Source organism: Bos taurus, chromosome 11 (genome assembly GCF_002263795.3).
Source record: "Bos taurus isolate L1 Dominette 01449 registration number 42190680 breed Hereford chromosome 11, ARS-UCD2.0, whole genome shotgun sequence".
NCBI lineage: Eukaryota > Metazoa > Chordata > Mammalia > Artiodactyla > Bovidae > Bos > Bos taurus.
The window spans coordinates 72,942,381-72,963,483 of record NC_037338.1 but is presented as its reverse complement, the minus strand read 5'-3'; the positions used below and the strand labels follow the sequence as shown (position 1 = coordinate 72,963,483).

At 48.6% G+C, this 21,103-nt stretch overlaps 1 protein-coding gene across 3 annotated transcripts in view; it reads right to left on the bottom strand.

Annotated features, from left to right (window-relative positions):
* CIB4 (calcium and integrin binding family member 4) overlaps nucleotides 1–21,103 on the bottom strand; it is a 53,000-nt gene that overhangs the window by 19,567 nt on the left and 12,330 nt on the right. The window lies entirely within an intron of this gene.

Sequence of the window (21,103 nt, the reverse complement as noted above, 5' to 3'; positions counted from 1 at the left end):
CTGTAGAAAAATCAATTAATACAAACAGACCCAGAAATGACACCAATGATAGAATAATCAGGTGCAAACAAGAATTATAAATATGCTATCATGGATGGAGGAGCTTGGTAGGCTGCAGTCCATGGGGTCGAGAAGAGTCGGACACGACTGAGTGACTTCACTTTCAGTTTTCACTTTCATGCATTGGAGGAGGAAATGGCAACCCACTCCAGTGTTCTTGCCTAGAGAATCCCAGGGACGGGGGAGCCTGGTGGGCTGCCGTTTATGGGGTCACACAGTGTCAGACACGACTGAAGCAACTTAGCAGAAGCAGCAGCAGCAACATATATATTCCAGAAGGTAGAGGAAAGCATGATGAGGAAAAATGATAAATCCATAGATTCAAGAAGGTCCACAGAATCCAAGCAGAAGAAACTTGAAGAAAAACAGCACAACACAGCAGAATCAAACTGCTAAAAACCAGCAATAAAGAGAAATGTATTTGAGGAGGGAGGTGTTATGGGGGGACACATACACATAAAGAAACAAAGACAAAAACGACTCTGGATTTGTCATCAGAAACTAAGCAAGCCAAAAGACATGGAATATTACTCTCAGAGAGAAAGGAAAAAGACTCTAATCCAATTTTTCTATACCCAGCAAAAATATCTTTCAAACTTAAAGCAAATGACTTTCTTCTTCTGCCAAACAAAAGCTGAAAGAATTCATAGGAGCAGATCAGAGCCACAAAAAATATTTTTTAAAAAAACTTCTTTGAGGAGAAGAAAAATACCAGAAGGAAAACTTGGATCTACACAAAAGAATGAAAAGCACTGGAAGTGATAAATATCTGAAAAAACATAAAATATCTTTTTTTCCCCTCATTTTAAGCCCTTTCCAAAGAGACAAATCCACATGTGTAGCTGGAATTTTCAACATCTCTCTGTCAGTAATTGACAGAACAATCCACAAAAAAATCATTAAGGATATAAAAGACTTGAAAAGATTATAAACCAACTTAACTTACTTGACATAGAGCACTTCTATCAAAGTGGTATACACACTTTTTCAAATGCACTTGGAACATTTGGATAGACCAAGATAGACCATATTCTGAGTTTTAAAGGAAGTCTCAATAAAGTTAAGAGGATTTAAATCACACAAAATATGTTCTGACCCAACAAAATTAAATTAGAAATCAATAAACATAAATATATCTTGGAAATACCAAAGAGATCACAAGGGAAATTAGAAAATAATTTGAACTAAATAAAAATGAAAGCACAACACTGTGTATTTGTGGTATACAGTGAAAGCAGTGTGTACAGAAAAATGAACAACATTAAGTACTTCTATTTAAAAAGAAAGGACTTATATGTGTATTTAAATGGAAAAAAAAAAAAGTCCCTCACCCTTTGGTGGGAGTTGGTCATTACAAGAAGAGTGGATCAGGAATTCCAGGTCTAACAACTAGTGGATGATGGAGCCTATTCTAACCCTGTGCTACCTGGGGAGCACCTGTGCTGCCCCTTAAGAAATGGATGAGCTTGTCACCAGAAACAGTGGCTTGGATGGAGCTTCTCGGCCCATCTGCCCAGGAGGAATTCCTAGTTCTGGGTCTGAACAGTCACCCCCCAGCACCAGAGTAACTCTACCAGAAGGTGGCAGTGTTGAGTCGAGTCATTCAGTCAGTTTTCAATCCCAACAAGAATGAGCACCTACTGGGTACAAGTGGTTAGGTAAGGCTGTGACTATGTTGCAGGCAGGTGGTATGATACATATTATGTTTTGCAAAGAGTGAAAACTAAAGCCTAGAGAAGGAGGACTCAAACTCCTAAGTCAATGCTTTGTCTACAGTTCTACTCTTGATTTCACTGGGTATGCATTTTTCCCCCCAAAAAAGTTCTCAAAAATCACATTCCTGCACACACAGAGCAGGCAGGGCTTGAGGTATTATCCTGAGTCCCATGCCCCTGGAAGTTGGTGTTTGCTCAGAGAACAAACCAGCCAAACTGAAGGATGCGGCTTGCTCAGCTAGAGATGAGACACAGGCTCATAGCCTGAACTTCAAGCCATCAGAGCAATGGATATGTGAGTTACCATGGTAACAGGCCCTGAACTGGGTCCTGGGGCCCCCAAGTGAGTCATCACTTCTGCCTTCTACGAAACTCAGTCTAGGCACTTACAGAAGTCCCTGCAGAGTCTACGGCCATACTACCCTGAACGTGCCAGATCTCTTCAGAAGCCTCTGCAGACACAGGCAGGTAGGTGCATGCTCAGTTGCATGTCCAACTCTTTGTGACCGCATGGACTGTAGCCCACCAGGCTCCTCTGTCCCTGGGGATTCTCCAGGCAAGAATACTAGAGTGGGTTGCCAATTACTTCTCCAGGGGATCTTCCCAATCCAGGGATTGAACCCGTGTCTCTTCTGTCTCCTGCATTGGCAGGTGGATTCTTTACCGCTAGCACCACAGTGGTTTTTCTCAGGCAGGATAAAAGAAGATCTGAATCAAGTACAAGCTGAGTGAAAGGACAAGCGAGAGGACAAGCGAACAGTGCTGGGAGACAGACCAACCAAGGGCTGAGAAGGAGAAACCAGCCAGGAGACAGAGCCAGAGCACACAGTGTGGGTGGGGGTGAGCTGGGGAAACAGGGCCACTCCTTCCTTTTCCACCGGCTCCCCAGTTGTCTCCTCCCCTTCCAGGTTCTCCTGAGGAGGAGAGGGCAACAGTGGGGCTTAAACTGGACCCTGAACCCTCGAGGCCCAGAGTGGCCTGTGTAACATCAGCAAGTGGCGAGAAGCCTTGCATTTTCATTTCAGGGAAGTTGGGGGCAGGGCGTGTGGACCTGAGAAATTCGCTTAGGTGAATGCACCCCCTCTGTTGGCCAAGCCCTGGAGGCGTCCTTCCCACGAGTTGTTTATAAGAAAGGGACACGGTCTCTGTGTTTCAGATGTTCAGCCTTCCTGAAGTTTAAAAACAGAGAGGCCCGTGAGGGAGCTGTCTCCTGGTGACAGATGGGTTGGCAGCGACAGGCTGAGGATGCGTCCCGCCGGCAGCGGGAGGCACATCGCTAATGGAACAAATCAGGGAGAAAGGCAGTAAAAATGTTAAATATTATTAAACATCCATGTGACCACGTGGCCCAGACCTGGCTCAGACCCCACCAGTCTCTGCCCTGATTCTAGGCCCGTGGGTACCTGCCACTGCCCCGAAAATCCTCCTCGAAGTGCCACCTGCTAACATCAGGATGCTCAGGGGACTACAGGCCTGGGTGTTGAGGTGGCCCAGGGGCCTGGCATTGTGTTGCATGAGTCTTGAGGTGGGAAGTGGAAGGAGCAGAGGCTCTGGGGTCAGACTGACTACAGAGTTGCAACTTTTTATTTGACATCTACAAGATTCCTTGTAGCTTTTGAGGTTTATACGATCTCAATTTTTCAATAGTGTGACTTGCCCATATTACAGAGAAGGTTCTACGCACATTTGGATGTTAGCATTTTAATAACTTGAGAGCAGCTCTGCAGTGTCTTACAGCACATTAAACAATATTCAAGTTCCTGGGTAACAAGAATAACAAGACAAGCTGTGTAAACTTGAGCAGATTGTTGAAACTCCCCCCCACCCCTTTCCCCCATCTGTAAAATGGGCAGAATCATAACTTTGCTTATGGGGTTTTATGGAGATCAAATGAGATCATATTTGCAAAACACCAAGTACTGGCAGGTCCCCCAATAAACTTTAACTACTATTAGTAATCTCTCCACCCAACTTCATTGTACTCCTCCATGTGCATCACCAATACCCCCAGGGACTGGCAGGGCTGTCGATTTAAAGCTCCCAAGTAAAGTTGCTACTTGGGCCAACATGTTGCCAGTAGCTGACCCTGCCTGCCAATGGGCACAGAAATGTTGGTCTGGGCCCCCATGGGTGTCTGCAGGGACACCTGTCAACTGCAGCCAGAGGCATCACTGCCGTGTGAAATCTTCAGGGAACTCAAAGGAGAGAGGATCTCTGAGAAGGAAGGCAAGAACAGGGCTAACATGTGGAGTGCCAACCTCGGCATAACCTCATTTTGTGGTTGACAATAGCAAAACCCAGAGAAGGCAACACACCAGCTGTGCTCTGAGTCCCACAGGGAGCTTTAATCAAAATTTACCTGCCTGAACCCACCAGCCGCTTTGAGTCAGTTACCTCTAGGGGCAGGGCCCAAGAATCTATGACTTAGTAAGCTGCCCAGGTGCTACACTAAGTGACCTGGTCAAAGTCACAGTGCTAAGAAATGGCAGAGACATGACATCAGGCACTGTCCACCCCCCTCCCCTGCCCTGGACTGTCCCTTCTGGGACACAGCCTCCCATCAGCAAAGACTGGGGTGGGGTGTACAGCGCAGACAACCTGTAGTCTCACCCCAGGGCAAACACCCAGCCCCAAAACATGCGTCTTGCAGAGAAACCTCACAAAGCTTCCTTCTCCTTAGAACTTCTCTCCATCACCCTCCCCTCCACAGGCTGTGGCCCAGCTCCACTGAGACTGGCAAGTTATATCACCGGGGCCCACGTGGGGCTGCCTCTCTGGCTCTCTCATTGCTCACGGGCAATTCCACCTGTGACAAACTGTCTCTCCTATGAGCATGTCCTTTAACTGTTCCCGTCTAACTTCTCTCTTTCAATTTCTGCCAGATTTATTTAGGGAATGTTTCCATTTACTGCCTTTACCATTCTAATGGAAGCCACTTCTCCCAGAGCACCAAGTGAAGTGCTATTGTTGAATAAATGACTCCCCGGTTCAGTCCCCCAGCTTTACTATTTTGTGGAATTACTAGAACAACAAGGGAAAAATGGCTCTTGACACTCAAGAGCAGCTGGCATCTGGGGAAGTGGGTCCTGCAGGTAGGAAGACCCCACCCCCCAGCCCCGGGTCCTGGAAGCCTGGAGGGAGAGAGCAGCTTTCTGCCCAATAGAGGAGGGATTGGTGTGGGGTAGGGGGAGCTGGGGATCCTCAGGAGACAGAGAGTGAGGAGGGACGGATGGGAGGAGAGAGAGGAGGTGGGGAGTGCAAATGCTCTAAGATGGGACCCTCCCCAGGACCTCTCCTCCCCAACCTTCAGTGGTGAGACTGAAATTTGTATAGCGCTTGGCCTGAGTGGTTTTGTGGAAACCAGTGAAGAGGTTGGAGGCTTTGTCTGGGTAAATTTGAAGTGAAGCAGGTGAGCAGGAGATGGAGGCAGAAGGGACATAAGCAAGACATGAGTCCCTCTTCCCTGTACCCTCTGCTCCATCCCCCAGAAAAAGAACAGAGGACTGGAGGAAGCTCTGTACTATTACAGGGCATAGACTCCTTGGAAGAAGGGTAGATCCCAACTATTTCAACTCAATTTTAGGGGGCAGGGAGACCCCCAGATGCATGAGGACTCAGAGAGTATTGCAGTGGGATTGTGTTCTCAATTTCAACGCTGTTGTACCGTGAGCAGTGTCCACTTGTGGCTCAGGCTGGGAACCTACTAACAGTTTATATGGTTTTTCTGTGGAAAAAGTAAACAAAGTTCCAAATAGCCAATGTAAAAACACGCTAAAACACAATCTGCACCTGTACTTTAAAGGCAGTTTACGCAAAGCAGGAAACAGTGACGGAGGCAATGAGGTCAGCCAAGGCAGACCAGGCAGCGGACAGTTTAGGGAAGAGCCCAGAACAGAAGCCACTCTGCTTCTCACGGGAGCGGAGCTGCAGGCTGCCCTGTCCCCCACCCTCCTGGTGCTGGCCCATAGTTTATAAGCTGCCTTCCTGTCTGTAAGCAGGAGGGCTTCTCAGATGGTGTTGGGGCTGCTTTGCAGCTGTTTGGGGACACTCACCCTGGGTGCCCTGGGAACATGTTCCCCTGTGAACTCTGTAAGATGTGTATCTTTGCGTTGGGATGACAATTTCTCTTTTATTAATACTTCTAAGCCACAACAGTTGATCTATTTCACCCCTCACTTGGAAACAACTGATAGAAACTGAAATGGGCTCACAGCACAGTCCCTGTGTCACTCACAGCTGCTACTCTCTCTCTGCTGTGATGCTCAGGGACTCTTAGTCTGAACTGAAGCAACTGAAAGGTCCTTTATTATTTGAATCTCTGATATTTTGGATTACTGAAACCCCCAATGTCCTACTCTTCTCTTCCTCCCGTATCCTGGGAATATTGCCCCATCCCCCAGCAAGTTGCCCTTGACTTTGAAGGACCCAGCCAGCCAGCCATGATCCATCATCACCTAGGCATCAGAGTGGCTTCTGTTCTGGGCTCTTCCCTAAACTGTCCGCTGCCTGGTCTGCCTTGGCTGACCTCATTGCCTCCGTCACTGTTTCCTGCTTTGTGTAAACTGCCTTTAAAGTACAGGTACAGATTGTGTTTTGGCGTGTTTTCACATTGGCTATTTGGAACTTTGTTTACTTTTTCCACAGAAAAACCATATAAACTGTTATTAGGTTCCCAGTAGTACCTACTGTTGGCTGGATCTCTATGCATCGCACGTTATCCACACTTTCCCTTGGGCCCAAGGAGACAGGCAGGAAGGAGAGAAACTGGTGCTTGTTAAACATTTACTGTATATCAGATGTGATGTCAACCACATGCACACATGTTGCCTCATTACAACCCAACAGTAGATATTATCAAGTTCATTGTATAGATGAAGGAAACCAAGGAGTGGGAAGGTTAAATAACTTCACCAAATAAGATCCTCAGACCTGAGCTCCTGGCATGGAGTGTGTTCCAGGAAGATGCTACATCACAATGTGGGGAAAAATGCATACAGAGATGTCAAGTTCCTGGGTCAGCATGTGGGTGGAGCCTGAGAGGGAAGAACATGCTTATGGCCAGTGCTGATGCAGCTCAAGAAGGACCAAGAGGACGGCTGAAAAGGGTCCTGCGAATCCTGGCATTTGAGGGAGTAGGAAAAGATGAGCTGATGCTGGGTCACAAGAGCCACAGGGAGCTCTACAGCCCCTGCCACATGGCACACCTGGAGAAGCGCTCACACACTCCCTCACGGACGACAGAAGACTGGACTGAACAACACGCACAGGCGCCTGCTGAAAAACCACAGGGAAGTGACCTCTGTGCATCTGTGTCAACTTGGAGAGAGGTCTCTAAAGACGTCACAGGGCTCTCTTTTATCATTGACTTGGTTTAAGGATATTTAAGAGCCCAGTTTTTATTTTGTGCCTTTATTCTCCCATAAGTGGAGAAGGAAATGGCAACCCACTCCAGTATCCTTGCCTGGAGAATCCCAGGGACAGAGGAGTCTGGTGGGCTACCGTCTATGGGGTCGCACAGAGTCGGACACGACTGAAGCGACTTAGCATGCATGCATGCATCCCCCATAAGAGGTAAATGTTTTTCTGTGTTGCTACATAGTCAATATAATTATCATTTTAATGGCTGCATAATTCAAATTTCCAGAGTGGACAGCCCTACCTAGCTCATGCCTCCAAGGAGAACCTGGAAATCTAAATAGGAAAATAATTTTTAAAAACAAGGAAAGCAATACATGAAGATGTTTATTCAGAAATTATTTATAGTAGCAAAAATATATATATCCAAAACTGGAAACAATGTTAATGGCCTGCAATGAGAGGATGGTTGAGTAAATCAGAACTCAATGCAATTATGCAGCCATTAAAATGATACCAACACAGACTACATAGCAACATGAAAAAAACATTTATGCCTAATGGGAAAAAAAGCACAAAATAAAATTGTATCTGGTTATCTAGTGATGTAAAATGAAGTGTGCCTGGGGGAAAAGGTGGCAAAAGAAAACAGAAAATGACAACTTCTGTTAGGATGGTTGGGTGCTAAGGAATTACTTTTTAGGAAATGCATTTTAATGCCAACATACTGTTTTAACAATAAATTTAAAAATCAGAACAAAAAAAGAAGGTTCCAGGGAAAATTTGCTCTGAAAGCAAACAAACTTTTCTTCCAAAGGCATTAGATATAAGACCTTGCTTCTCTTTCCTGCTTTGCTCCCTGCGGGGCAAGGCTGGACTCCAGGAAGATCTGGGCCCCTGGCCCTCAGACCAAAGGCTGTGGGCTGCTCTTCTCCTACAAGGTCTGGCAGGAAACGCTCCATGAGAATGGAGGTTCAGCGGAAGAAGCCCCAGGTCATTTCATGGTCTCTCCCTGTACCTTTCTAGATATATTCCAAAATATGAATCTGCAGCTGTGGGTTGGTAACTAACAAGTGGTGAACAACTTTAATTTTTCCCGATAATTCTACTAGATTTTAAGAGTAATGTTGTTGTTATTATTTAGTTGCTAGGTCGTGTCCAACTCCCTTGTGACCCCATGGACTGTAGCCCACCAGGCTTTTCTGCCCATACGATATCCCAGGCAAGAATATTGAATGAGTTGCCATTTCCTTCTCCAGGGGATCTTCCCAACCCAGGGACTGAACTTGAGTCTCCTGCATTGCAGGCAGATTCTCTACTGCTGAGCCACCAGGGAAGCCCCAAGAGCACTATTTCTCAGCTATAAAATAAGAATGGAATAGTGCCTTTTGCAGCATTTCATGGATGGGCCTAGAGATTATCATACTATTAATAAGTGAAGGTAAGTCAGAAAAAGAAAGACAAGTACCATGTTGATATCACTTACACGTGGAATCTAAAACACAACACAAGTGAACATATCTGTGAAACAGACTCACAGACGTGGAGAACAGACGTGGTTGCCAAGGCAGAGAGGGGAGGAATGTCAGAGTTTGGGATTAGCAGATGCAAACTGTTATATATAGAATGCATAAACAACAAGATCCTCCTATATAGCAGCGGGAACTGTATTGACTAGCCTATAATAAACCATAATGGAAAAGAATATAAAAAAGAATATATATATGCATAACTGAATTACTTTGCTGTACAGCAGAAACACCACATTGTAAATTAGCTATACATCAATTAAAATAAAAATTAAAAAAATAAAACAAACTCAGAAGTGTCCCAGCATTCAGAGGGCAACAACCACTCCCTGCCTCCAGGTGCTATTCTTCTCTGACTGTTGCCTGAAATCACATCCAGCCGCCTGCAGCATTTTAGCATTTTCATAGCCGTCCTCTCCTGCAGGCTACACACAGACCCTCTGTGGTAGGTGGGGCTGCTATCCGTAGGTCCATTTCTCAGGCAGGGAAAACTGAGGCCACATACAAAATATAAACTCTGGTCCAGGACTTGGAACAACAAGCCTGATGCACCTGGGAGACTTGAGGGGCTGCAACCTGGAGGCATCATTCAGCCCCAGACACACAAGGGGCCTGTTCTATGTCAGGGACTGAGGCCAGAGCTGAGAAAAGTGGAAGTTCCCTCGCGGGGTCTTCTGTGGTCGAGCCTGCCCCGGGCCTGGCCTGGCCTTCCACCTGGGTGAATGGGTCCCCACACCCCAGCTCTGCAGAGCTGTGCTGGCCTGGAGCTCCAGGCGAGCAGCACAAGGCCTCCCCCACACCCACGCGGCTGGGAAGAAGAGGCAGCAGGGGCCCGAGGCCTGCAGAGAGTTGAAAATCCTGGGAACTGAGCCCCAGTCAGCCCAGCCAGCACCTCATTAGGAGGCCCAAAGCGGGGAGGGGGCACTTTAGGAACAACATTATTTATTCTATTTTTAAACAAGCCTGAGGTCTCTGGGGGCACAAATGAAGTTATCAGAAAAGACATGAGTAGAATAAAGCCCCAAGCCAGCAAAGCTGAGAAGGGCCCTGGGGACCAGGACTCTTGAAAAGCTGAGATGGGGTTTGTTTATCTTGTGCTCTGAGAGCACAGGACTGGGACCAGGGTGCTGGACAAGGATGTCCCAAAGCCCTCTGCAGCCTGTTCCCTCTGGGCCCCCGGGGAATTTGGGTGTGAGCTCTACTCTAAACGGTCCCATCAGTGTCATCTGCAGCAGGGAGGGAAGAGGCACCACCTCTGGAAGGAAGCCCGGGTTCACTTCCCACCTCTGCCACGTGAATGTCTTTCCCGGTGGACAGAGCCCAGGGGAGCTGGTGCTGCAGGGCACCTGCTCCCTGCCTGGCCATCCCTGGCTCCACACTGGACAGGCCCTCCACCTGCCAGAGCCTCCACTTCCTCATCTAGCAATGGGCTGGTCATTCTCACCTTGATTCCCAGGTAACCCTCTTGGGGAGAAGCAATGAGACAGTGTGTGCCCCTGGGGAGGGCTGGACTCGCGTCTCACTGGATCCCAATGCTCTGCAAAGCGGACTGACTTGTCTTTCCCATCTCAAAGCGTAGGAAGCCAAGGCTCCGCGGAGTTGAGTGACTCGCCCTGAAGCATTCAGACTCAGGCCCACCTGTTCCCAAGTCTGCTTTGCCTCTGGCGGTGGGGCAACTGCCTGACAAGTGCTCTCGGGAGATTTGAGAGAAACACAAGTCACTGACAGAAGTGATTACAGGACTGGGTGGGTGTGGCTGGATGAGAAACGCCTCTCAGAAGTAAGCGATGGAAGAAGGAGCAAGGTGAGCAAGACTTGCAGTCCATGGTCCCGGTTTCTGATTTTGCTTTGAACTGCAGACAGCCACCACAGCCACTTCCCACTTACTGGCTGGGTCCAGTAAGATGTGACATGTGAGATGGTGGGGAAATGGTCAAGCGCTATGCAAATGAAAGCCAAATGTCTCTCCAGTCCTGTTCCCGACACCTCGCCCTCGTTACCATGTGAAATATGGGTTAAGCAGATTGCACGCAGGGAAGCAATGGAAGGGCTCCACATTTCCCCTACTAGGGGCACCACAGAACGGACTCATTGGAAAAGACCCTGATCCTGGGAAAGATTGAAGGCAGGAAGAGAAGGGGACAATAGAGGATGAGGTGGTTGGATGGCATCACCGACTTGATGGACATGAGATGGAGCAAGCTCTGGGAGTTGGTGATGGACAGGGAAGCCTGGCATGCCGCAGTCCATGGGGTCGCAAAGAGTCGGACATGACTGAGTGACTGAATTGAACTGAGGGGCACCAAGCAGAGGCTGCTACAGGTATAGCATAGTCCACTGGCATGCACTAGGAAACGGGCTGCCCTTGGCCATCCTACAGGCTCCCTCCAGCCCCACTGCCCCAAGTTAAAAGCCACAGGTCTCGTGCCTTGCCCTGGAGTCTACATAGAAAGTTGAGACCAAGAAGGAAGGAACTGGCCCAAGGCCAGGCAACCAGAGGAGGGAAAAGCTGGAACCAGAACCCAGAGTTCTCCCCACTGTCCAGGCTCTCCTAACTACCTATGCGGGAGGCATTATACATCCACCGGGAAGACAAGGAAACTGAGGCCTCGGGAAGTGCTGTGGCATGCCCAGGGCTGCCGTGTCTGCGCTGTGGCCAAGGCTGGAGGCCAGATCCTTTCTCTCTGCTGCTGGGCCAGAGCAGAGACTGCGTCCTACATCACTGAGCTTTTTTCTGAAATGAACCACTTCTTAATTCTTTGGCTGAATGTCTAAATAAGGATTTTTGCCAATTCTGAGCCCTGCTAACTGATGAAGCTGTCAGAAAAAGATCTAATGATGCTTGAAAACGCGGGGAGTGAGCCAGCTGCCAGATTGCCTTCCCAGCCCTGCCTCCACATCAGGGAGTCAGGACCCTCCCACTGGTGGAGGGGGTGTGAGCCCTGGAGGCTGAGACTCTGCTGCCTTTCATCAACTGTGTGACCCTTTTTGATCCTCTGCTCACCAGCTGTAAATGCGGATAACTCTGAGGATTAAATGAGATGCTATGTGTGCAATGCCCCAGCACAGAGCCCAGTTGGGCACAGATTTCAGGGCTGGCTGGGATGGTGGGGGGTGGGGCAGAGTGGCCAGTGATCTGAACTCTGCTGAACAGACAGGGGTGGCCCTGACTGCAGCCCTGGGCGAGAGAGAGCTGAAGCTGCCAGCTCCGTTTGGGGAGGCCCTGAGTCACCCCCAGTATTTATCTTGGGAGGGACAGATGAAAGGCTCAGAGTGACCTTAGGCCCTGTGAGATGGAGCCCTTGGGTGGGAGCCTGGGAGGCTGGGCTGGGGCGCTTGGCAGGCCAATCCCGTCCCTTTGTTCTCTCTCCTTTCTCAGTGGAACATTTGTTCACGCGGGAACCCTGGGCACTAGGGGTGGGGCCTGGCTTGGGGACCAGGGAATCTGACAATTCCCAGGCCTGCCACTGGAGCCTGAGAGACTGGACTCTGGGAAGGGCCCTCCTGAAATGAGTTGGAGTGAAGGGCAGGCCTTCCCCGCACATGAGACCCACGTGTGTGACCTGCCACCTAAGGGCAGGTTCTGGGAGCATCCCAGCCAGAGACGGGAAAGCCATTCTCCCTTCAATCACTGACTGTCCAGACCACCAGCTTCTTCCCATCCTCCTTTCTCCTCCTATTACACACATGTGCACACAGGTAGACATACATACACACACCCACATGTGTTGCCTGCTTGGAGGCCTTGAATTTGTCCTCCCCAATAGATGGAGAAGTATGAAAAACAAACAGGTCTTGGGTGCAAATGCATCTTTGCAACTGTGGGACTGTGGGTAGAGCTTTTAATCTAGATGCCTCTTCCTCACCTGCAGAGCAGGTCTGTGCTTCACAGACCTGGTGAGGAGCCAATGAGGCTGAGCGTGAATAGGACTTGTAACCGTGAGGCTCATGACTAATGGTAGTGGACATTTGGGGCTGGAAAGTAGGATTGCTGTAACTATCCAATCTGCTGCTATTTTTAACAAGCCAGGGAGACTATCTGAGAGTGAGGGAGGGGTTCAGGGCAGTGGCCTAAATACGGCATGAAGATTACCACTGAGCGCTGCTGTCCTGGCCTGGGCCGGGGGTGATCAAGACACCCCCACCCACCGCTAGCCTGCCACCTTCCCTCCATGCCCACTTCTCTGTCCCCTGGCTGAATTTGGTGCTCTCAGAGGACAGCCCCAAGCTCACGGGAGCCGAGAGGTGGTGAATGTTAGGGGCAGGCAGACTAGTTCCTCATCAAGGAACAAACCTCAGACAGAGCCCATCAGAGGACATGGTGGGAATTCAGAACATGGAGTGTGGAGAAAGCTTTGGTGGAGCCAGAGGCGAGCATTCCAACCTTGGCTCAGGCTTCGATGGGCCCTTGACCTTGGACAGTCATGTCCCATCTGTGGGCCTTAGTTTTTTCATCTGTCAAGGCCTCTGTACCCTTGGGAGGTGCAGGGAGGTGGTGGCCATGAGAAGGCTTTGACAAAGTTGATCCAAAAGTACACTAGGAAAATTCCCAGACCCCTTAGTCACTGCTGTCCTTCGCACCCTGATCTCTTCTCAGATGGACAGGTGGATTCAAATTCTCCCCATGTGCCATCACCCATGGAAAAAGAGAACCTAAGGGCCTTTGGGACCCCTTCCAGCTGGGGACTCTGCCAGACAAAGCAGGATGGTCATTTATAATAATAGAGTTTTCACTGGAAGACTTGCTTACCCCCTTTGACCCTCTGCTTCCCCAGCTGTCAATGCAGATAATAACTCAGCCAGCCGAAGGCTGTCGGGAGAGTTGAGTGCAGGTGCCTGAGGGCTGAGCACTAGCCCTGGCCCAGTCACAGGACGGTACTAGAGAGGTCCCACCCATACCCTTGGGAGGGGTGCTGCACCCGGACTTGCCTGGCTGCCCCAGAAGCCACTTGGCATCCTCAGAACTTAGGAGTGGATGCCAACAGCGTGACCAAGAGGTCTGGAGCTGGGTCTCTGAGAGGGACTGTGCCCACTGGGTAGGCTGGGACCACCTGGTCCCAGTATTTAGCACTGGGGTTGAGAATCAGAGCTCTGCAAAGCCCCCCAAGGTTTGCTATTCTCCTGTTTGTTCTTAACCTTGAATGTGCTGAGAAAAGATCTTCTAAGCCCCCAACACCTCATTTAGTGTACAACATATGATAAATGCATAAGCGCTTCTAGGGTGCATCACTGAGGACCAGGAGTGAGAACCCTTATTCATCGGACTCCAAAAAATGTCCCTTACCCATGGGAACTGTTCTCCGGTAATTGATAGGACAAGGAGTGACATTTCCCAGGGGTCTGTGGAAAGGGAAGGGGCTCCCAGAGCAGCCTGCCTGGGATGGAGGGTGGTGTAGGGGTGGGAAGGGTGAGGGAACAGCATGAGAGTAAGGCTCAGAGGATACCAGCCAAGCGGAGCATTTGGGAGGCTGGCTGTGGAGAGTGCAGGAGAAAAAGTGTGGGGACAGCTGCTGTCTGTGTGAAGATTCCGAGGCAGCATCAATGAGGAGAGGGTGTTTTTGAAACGTTTTCAAAACGTGTTACTGAATATCAGGAATGCAGGTGTCAATCCTTTATAAAGATGACAGGTTGAACACTCGCATCTATTTTCATTCCCTTCTGACACCCACTACAATTACAGTAAACGAGTCTTTAGAGGCATGACCCACAAAACCAGAGAGAACACAAGGAAACAGCAGCAATTCCTCAGCAACACACTCAGGAGGCAGATGGACGAGAGGTAACTGACCCAGCAGATGCCAGAGGGCAGGACCCTGAGCCTGCAGCAGGGAACTCATTACCAACCAGTTCTACATCCCAGAAGTTTCTAGAGGCTCTGGACCTCGAAATGTCAGGTTGCTCTGGAAATAGATGTTAGCTAAAAAGAGACTGATGACAGTGTTGTGAAGCAGTTGGAGTTCTAGACCTCCCTTGCTTTTGATGCTGGGGGGTGATTGTCCCTCCCCAGCCCCCCACAGAGGGTTGTTCAGGAGAGTGTAACAGAGGCTCTCTGCTCTGGGGACGTCAGCCACGGCTGAGAACTGGAAATTAAATCAATATACATGTGCTGGAGTCTGAACCTCCACCAGTTCTCTTCCCTGACTGAGCACCAGAATCCTGGCAGCCAGAACTTACTTCTGTTCTCCAGCGTGTCCTCAAGAAATGGCCCCTTTATGCATGGTGTGGCCTGTGGGATCTTTGTTCCCTGACCAGGGATTGAACCCATGCCCCCCTGCAATGGAATGCAGAGTCTCAGCCACTGGATTGCCAGGGAAACTCCCCTATTAAGGGAATTTACATAAAGTAAAACTCACCATTTTTTTTTTTTAAGAGTAGAGTTTGGAGACTTCTCTGGTGGTTTAGTGGATGAGATTCCAGGCTCGCAAAGCCAGGGGGCCTGGGTTTGATCCCTATGGGGAACTAAGGTCCTATAGGCTACAGCTAAGCCTGAGTGCCACAACTACTGAGACCGCATAGCTGAAATTTAAAAAAAAAAAAAAAGAAAAAAAAGACTACAGTTTGCTGAGTTTAGACATTGGAGACAACCATTCCAACCAAGATAGAGAACACTGCTGCTACCACCAGAAGTTCCCTTTGCAGTAAATGTTCTCATAACCCTAACTCCTGGTTGCCACTGATCTTTTTTTCAGCCCTAGAGTTTTCTTTTTCCCAGAAGGCCACGTACCCGAAATTAAATGGGATTAGTGTTTTGTGTTGGCTCCTTCCACTTTGCATCACGTGTCAGATTCAGCCATGACCCTCGTTTCGGCAGTTCATCACATGTTACTGACTACTGTTGCCTGGTACACAGTTTAGCCACCCAGCTAATGGCCCTTTGGGTTGTTTCTAGTTTTTGGTTCTTACAATTAGAGTGGTTGTGAACATTCAAAAAAAAAAAGGCCACTTCAGGGAAGCTCCGAGTTAATAAACCACACTCAGGGACTCAAGCTCTGAAACACATTTTTAGCAGCAACCCTCCCAACTCTTAATTATGAGAAAACAGTTACTAAGCATTCAAGGAAGGCCCCTGATGTGAAAGAGGTGACCCAAAGCTAATGGGAAACAGCACCTTGGATTACAGGTTGGAGAAGACATTACATTCAGGAAAAATGAGGATACTTTTTTTTAAAGAAATAAACAGAGAATAAAAATGAGCTCTTGGGAATGAAAAGCATGATGGCAGAAGTGAACAACTAAACTGGAGGTGAAGATACAGTTGAGTAAAGTTCCCCAGAGAAAAAGCAAAGGGATGAAGATGAAACATATGAGAGAAGAGATGAAGCATAAAGGACCAACCCAGGATATACAGCATAAGAATGTTGCAGAGAAAACAAGACAGAAGGGAGAAATTACCAAAGAAATAATTCATGGACGTGTCCCTGAATGGAAGAACAGTTTCCGTACTGAATGGGTCCTCTGCATGCCCAGTATTGGGAGAAAAGGACCCACACTAACTCCCATTGCTGGAAATTTCAGAATACTGGTGTCAAAGAGAAGCCTCCAAGTTTTCAGAAAGAAAAAAAAAAAAAAAAAAAAACAGATCACAAAAAAGAGATTAGAAAACAGAGGGCTTTGGACTTCTCAGTAACAACAGTGAAAGTGAAAATGTAATAGACTGATGTTTTCTAAACTCTGAAGCAAAGTTGATATCGAACCTATAATTCTCCATCTGAACTCCCAATCAAGTGTAAAGAGAGAATAAAGACATTTTCAGATATGTAAGGTGTCATAACACTTACCCCCATGCACCCTTCATAAGGAAGCTACCAGAGTATGTGCTCCACCAAAACAAGGCAGTAGAGAGAGAAAGAGGAAAAGATAGGAAATGGAAGATTCAAGCGCGAGGTGAAAGAAGCCGGACGACTGTGGAAGGAGATTCCAGACCGACAACAAGTACCAGGCTCCAGAGGGCTGGCCAGCCCTTATTAGAGTGGATTGTAGGACTCCAAGAGAAATTTTGCCAAGAAAAGGGAATGTTCAGAAAAGATCTCCCTTCTGAATGCCTTTAGAGGAGATTGACATGATTGGCAGGGGGTTGGTGTCATATTTACTAATAAATACATAGAAAACTAAGCAAAAGCAGTGATTAAATCTAGGAAAGACAACAAAAAATGTGCAAAAAGGGAAAACTAACCATAGTCTATCTCATGATTCAGCTCTGAGTAGCACATTCAGCCATGATAATGGAAACACTGTATAGTGACTGAACTGAAATCATTAGGTAACTGTACTAGAGGGGCAGAGGAACGGGGAGTTACATACAGGCAGGGTGGGTGTGGGAGTGACAAAGAGCCTCTTCTCTTGGGGGTGGGGGTGCGGGGATAGAAATCAAAGGCTGAGTTATCAAGAAGGGGCTGAAAATGGTTGCCTCCAGAGAAGGGAAACGGGGGAGGGCAGTCCCCATAGGGCAACTTGATTCTCAGCCTGCATAAAAAATTTATTTAAATACTATATAGTGGTGGTTTAGTTGCTAAGTTGTGTCCGACTCTTGCAGCCCCATGGACTGTAGCCTGCCAGGCTCCTCTGTCCATGGGATTCTCCAGGCAAGAACACTGGCATGGTTGCCATTTCCTTCTTCAATATATGTGTGTGTGTATGTATATATATAATTTTTAATTAAAAAACACAATCCCATCCTTGCCCCTCCCACTCTGGTGGTTTCTGGAGAGGCTGAATAACCATGAGGGCTTTTCATTGTCCATAGCCTTGGGAGTGAGTTCATTCCAAGCTATTCTAAGCTTCCCTGGTGGCTCAGACGGTAAAGAATCTGCCTGCAATGCAGGAGACCTGGGTTCAATCCCTGTGTGGGGAGGATCCCCTGGAGAAGGGAATGGCAACACGCTTCGGTACTCTTGCCTGGGAAATCCCATGAACAGAGGAGCCTGGTGGCAGTCCTGCTGCTGCTGCTGCTGCTGCTGCTAAGTTGCTTCAGTCATGTCTGACTCTGTGCGACCCCATAGATGGCAGCCCACCAGGCTTCCCCGTCCCTGGGATTCTCCAGGCAAGAACACTGGAGTGGGTTGCCATTTCCTTCTCCAATGCACAAAAGTGAAAAGTGAAAGTGAAGTCGCTCAGTCGTGTCTGACTCTTAGCGACCCCATGGACTGTAGCCCACCAGGCTCCTCCGTCCATGGGATTTTCCACGCAAGAGTACTGGAGTGGGTTGCCATTGGGTCACAAAAAGTCAGACACAACTGAGAGACTAACACACACACATATTTCAAGCAAATGGGCTCAGCCTATAGCAGGCCTCTGAAAGTCTCAGAAACACTGGGGCTGAAACCTCAGAAGCCACACCTGGAGCAACTCCTGACACCTCAGGCGTGTTCCCAAACCTCAAGGTGCTTTTTCAGATTTGATGCTGCAATAAAACGTAGTAGGGATCAGGCTGTGCCCAGATCACCTGCCTGTAGGAACCCCAGAAAAGGAGATGGAAAGAGGCCAGAGGTATGTGGTAGCCCTGTTCATTAGGGGAGCTTCTACCAGACTCTTGGTACTTCTACCAGAACCCAAGATGTTCCCCCAGGTCCTGCTGCTGGCTGTCCGAGTCCCGGAAACTAGAAACCCACGTGGGTCACACCATGCCAGTACTCATCAGTGTTTATAGAAAGGAAGATCGTTATTTACAAGAACAGAAACATTGAGCTAATTCATGTTTAAATATACCAAACAGAGCGGCAGACAAAAAAAAAAACCCCAGAAACTTCTGGATAAAAGGGGGCAGTGAGCCCCGGCTTAACAGGGCCTTCCTGTGTCCCTGCTGGACTCTGTTGCTCAGGCTGCTCCTGCCCTGCCCTCCACGATGGGCAGACCCTTCCCAATGTTAGCCAACCTCCTTTTTCCACGAGTGTATCCAAGTTAGGAAAACAGAACTTTCTTCCAGATCACTCAAGACCCTGAGCCAAGTAATACCGGTATCCAGAGCTCCCTTGGGCCCTGTTCTCCAAGCTTTTCCAGAGAAGTGTTCTGCACAGGCTGAGTCACCCAGCTCCCATCCTTCAGACCACAGAGGACACGGGGGTACTTAGGTCCCTACCTCCCATCAAACCTCTCCTTGCTTCTTTTGGGAAACTCAGTTTTCTGCCTCAATCAAGATCAGAAAGGCGCAGAGAGAAACTTGAGTCCTGGATCTTAATCCCCCAAAGCTAGTCTGAGGACCAGGAATGATCAGCAACAATGTTCTTGACAACCAAGAACAGAGGGAGAGAAGTAAAATGAAAAAGGGATGTGTATGGAAACAACAGTTGTTGCTTCTGGGATCCTTCTTACACTTTTGTTCTAAAATTAATATCTTTACAAAGTGAAATGATGATTGTGGATGACATGTTTTCTTAAGTCCTTACTTGACAAAATTGGAAAGTTAGCATCACTAGCTAGTCCTTCCACAAAATAATAACTTTGGGAGGGGGAGCAGATTTCACTGGACTATGAACATCCAGAGTTTGGGACATATTGTAATAGATGACTCAAAGAAGAGTAAGACCAAGCTCCGGGTCAGAAACAGAACCGCAGAGGGTGAGAAGGGCACCAATGCATGCAGTCCAGTGGCCACTGACACCTAAGCATGTGCTGAAATGCCACCAGCTAAGGCTTGGCCCGCTCCCACTTGGTGCCCTTCCGTGACAGGGAGCTCACTTCCTCTATGTACAGCTCTGATGATTACAAAGTGCTTACTTTGTATTGTGGAGAAACCTTCGTCCTTGGACCCAGGCCTACACTTGGGAGCCCCTAGAAGCAGCCCTTTCACCTGCAGGAAAACAGCTGCCTTCTGTACCCTTTGCCTCCCAGTCTTCTTTGACTTCTATTTGCTCCCCCTCACCACCAGTCATTCCTCTTGTGAAGTGACTTGCTTGGGATCACTTGCCTGGCAAACGAGTTCAAAGCCAGCTCCTCTGCTCCTGGCCCTGTGCCCTGCGCCCTAGCTCTCTCCATGTGGCAAAGGTTCAGTGTCCTCAATTCAGGAGATGGTACTGGCTGTTCAGAAACAGTTGGAAAGGCAACAAAGAATCCAAAATGGGAGGGGGGAACCAATATACAAAAAAAGTCAATGTGATCCCAATAAACACGTATAGATCCACATTAAAAATGAAAGTATGGAAGGAAACAAGGTAAGATGGTCACAATGGTCATTCTTTAAGGTAGGCTACCTGATGATTTTTACCACACTTTTGCTTTTCTCTCTGTGCTTTCCAATTTTTCTGCAATGATTTGGTTTTTATGTGTAGGATAGGGTAAAATAATGACCATTTAGAAGGATGAAATAAGAAATGTCAAATTAAAGTAATCACATCCCAAGACACACCCCCTCCGCCCACTCAGCTCCCAGCCACTGTCCGGTGAACAAGCTCCTGGGGCTCTTGGGCCCTGGGCGGTTGTCCGTCCCCAGACCCTCACACACTGCAGCACTTTACAGCAGTCTCACGTTCTTGCTGCATCAGCGCCCAGCCCTTGACTGCCAGATGACAAGCCCGAGGTCAAGTAGACCCCAGACCACCCGGGGTCATGGCCAATGTGCTCCTGCCATCTGCCCCTCGTCCGTTTTCTCCAGCCTTGGAGCCCCAGCCCAGCCTCCAGGTGGAAGAAAGGAGAGGATGGGGAACAAAACGGAGGGTGCAGAGGACCATGGCTCATCCCTGCCAGGTCTGTTACACGCACAGGGTGTGCATATTGTTGTACAGAGAGGAGATTAAACTTAGAGGAGAGATGCGTTATCTGCGGAGTGTGATGGAGCTGGGCCTGGACCCAGCCCTCTGATCCAGTCCAGTGTTTGCTCTTCTGGGGCTCTGATCACAGCCCCTAGGCGTGACTGTGGTGTGCTGGGTCCATGCAGAGTGCTGAGGCCACGAGTCATACCAACACCCTCTGTGCCAGCCCTCCAGGGTGGGTCTTTGCCAGCTGCTCCCTAGGGCGCCTGGCAGTCCTAGGCACATGTCAGAGCCAAGCCCTGATTAGAAATGGAGGCCCGGCCCGGGGGTCAAAGTCCTGTCTAACTTCCAGGTTCTGCGGTGTCACGTGGCCCTGCGTGAGTTGTTCCCCTGTTGGGGACTCAGTTATCCAAAGGATAAAATCAGTGGAGAGCATTTGACAGTGATTAGACTGGCGATTTACAAGTCTTTTTTTTTCCCCCAAGCCTAGCATTTGGGTACTCTGGGACTGACCCGTGACACTGTCCCCCATCCTGGATGACAGGGCAGAAGCTCCCCATTCAGCCTGGCCTTTGGGTGCCCCTCACCCCAGCTCCCTCTTTGGATAGTCTAGGTCTTAGAGAGATGTTCCCCACCTCAAGTAGGAGTGTTTGGGGGTGTGGGGATGTGCAGAGCTGTGTCTGTGTGAGTCAGGGGTCCTAAGAGGACAGGCTCCCCACTATGTAGCCGGGACATTTTCCAGGGATGTCACCTTGTTGAG